General features: G+C 42.7%; 1 protein-coding gene across 2 annotated transcripts in view; it reads right to left on the bottom strand.

Moving 5' to 3' along the window:
• The window catches only part of LOC106596386 (voltage-dependent calcium channel subunit alpha-2/delta-4-like), a 32,450-nt gene that overhangs the window by 23,994 nt on the left and 5,956 nt on the right, over positions 1-2,500 (bottom strand). The gene's annotated exons all lie outside the window — the stretch shown is intronic.

A 2,500-nucleotide genomic window follows, 5' to 3' on the forward strand; every position in this document is an offset into this window, starting at 1 on the left:
TTCCTATATAGTGCACTACTTTAGACCAGAGCCCTATTCCCTATATAGTGCACTACTTTAGACCAGAGCCCTATTCCCTATATAGTGCACTCCTTTTGACCAGGGGCCTTATGAGAATAAGGTGCCATTTGGAACACAGACCTGAGGTTGCCTACATTTATCACAGCCTAATAGAACCTCACCAGTCCTCCCTCCTCCCAGCCCCCACACTCCATCTCTTCGCCCACTAAGAGACAACAGGCTAGGAAGTAGAGAGGGAGCCACCTATCGACTGTACCTACCTACCTACCTACCGCCCCCTCACTCTGAGAGAATCCCCTCTGTGTGACTACTTGCCTGGCCTTCTGGAAGTGGTCTCTCTCTCATTTATAGAGTCGTGGATGGGTTGAGTGGGCAGCGTGCTATTAGCTACACTGTAGTAGTTAATAGCCAGGGCACAGCAATTAGCTATATTATAGTAGTAAATATGCAGGGCACAGCTATTAGCTATATTGTAGTAGTAAATATGCAGGTCACAGCTATTAGCTATATATATATATATATATATGACTGGAATGAACTACAAAAATCTCTGAAACTGGAAACACTTATCTCCCTCACTAGCTTTAAGCACCAGCTGTCAGAGCAGCTCCCAGATCACTGCACCTGTACATAGCCCATCTATAATTTAGCCTAAACAATTACCTCTTCCCCTACTGTATTTATTTATTTATTTATTTTGCTCCTTTGCACCCCATTATTTCTATTTCTACTATGCACTTTCTTCCACTACAAATCTACCATTCCAGTGTTTTACTTGCTATATTGTATTTACTTTGCCACCATGGCCTTTTTTGCCTTTACCTCCCTTATCTCAACTCATTTGCTCACATTGTATATAGACTTATTTTTCTACTGTATTATTGACTGTATGTTTGTTTTACTCCATGTGTAACTCTGTGTTGTTGTATGTGTCGAACTGCTTTGCTTTATCTTGGCCAGGTCGCAGTTGCAAATGAGAACTTGTTCTCAACTTGCCTACCTGGTTAAATAAAGGTGAAATAAAAATAAATAAATAAATATTATAGTAGTAAATAATAGCCAGGGCAAAGCTACTAGCAATATTATAGCAGTAAATAGCCAGGGCACAGCTATTAGCTATATTGTAGTAGTTCATATCCAGTGCACAGCTATTCGCTATATTGTAGTAGTTAATAGCCAGTGCACAGCTATTAGCTATATTGTAGCAGTTCATATCCAGTGCACAGCTATTAGCTATATCGTAGTAGTTAATAGGCAGGGCACAGCTATTAGCTATATTGTAGTAGTTAATAGGCAGGGCACAGCTATTAGCTATATCGTAGTAGTTAATAGGCAGGGCACAGCTATTAGCTATATTGTAGTAGTTAATAGGCAGGGCACAGCTATTAGCTATATTATAGTAGTTAATAGGCAGGGCACAGCTACTAGCTATATTATAGTAGTTAATAGGCAGGGCACAGCTATTAGCTATATTATAGTAGTTAATAGGCAGGGCACAGCTATTAGCTATATTATAGTAGTTAATAGGCAGGGCACAGCTACTAGCTATATTATAGTAGTTAATAGGCAGGGCACAGCTATTAGCTATATTATAGTAGTTAATAGGCAGGGCACAGCTATTAGCTATATTATAGTAGTTAATAGGCAGGGCACAGCTATTAGCTATATTGTAGTAGTTAATAGGCAGGGCACAGCTATTAGCTATATTATAGTAGTTAATAGGCAGGGCACAGCTATTAGCTGCAGAGGATGAGGCTGTTTACCAAATGGCACCGTATCCCCTATATAGTGCACTACCGTTGAACACAACCCAATAGGCTCTGGTCTAAAGTGGTGCACTATATAGTGAATAGGGGGCCATTTGAGATGCAGACAGAGGCCTGGGTTAAGGAGGTGGTTATAGTCTGGAGAGTAGGGCCCCTACTGCTGCAGTTCAGGGTTGGTTGTTCAGCTGGCCTCCACTCACACACTAAACACACACCCTGCTGCTGCAGTCTGGAGAAGAGCCCTGACATTGGAGAGAGAGAGAGATGTGCTTTGCATGAGCGCTCCCTCTCCCACTGTCCTTGTCCACGGTGTTGCCTGTCAGTGTGAGTGATGGGAGGCAGCTCTAACTGTTCAAACTATTGATCTGTTCTCTGTTTCCAATCAGAAAAACAACAGAGAAATATGCTGGGAGATGCAGCATACCCACAACAGCAGAGTGGATGGATGTGACAGAGAGTCTGAATGGGACGTGTGTGTGTGTGCATGGTGTGTGTGAGAGTCTGAATGTGACGTGTGTGTGTGTGGTGTGTGTGAGAGTCTGAATGTGATGTGTGTGTGTGGTGTGTGTGAGAGTCTGAATGTGACGTGTGTGTGTGGTGTGTGTGAGAGTCTGAATGTGACGTGTGTGTGTGTGGTGTGTGTGAGAGTCTGAATGTGATGTGTGTGTGTGTGGTGTGTGTGAGAGTCTGAATGTGACGTGTGGTGTGTGTGG

The sequence above is a fragment of the Salmo salar genome, unplaced genomic scaffold (genome assembly GCF_905237065.1).
Source record: "Salmo salar unplaced genomic scaffold, Ssal_v3.1, whole genome shotgun sequence".
Classification (NCBI taxonomy): domain Eukaryota; kingdom Metazoa; phylum Chordata; class Actinopteri; order Salmoniformes; family Salmonidae; genus Salmo; species Salmo salar.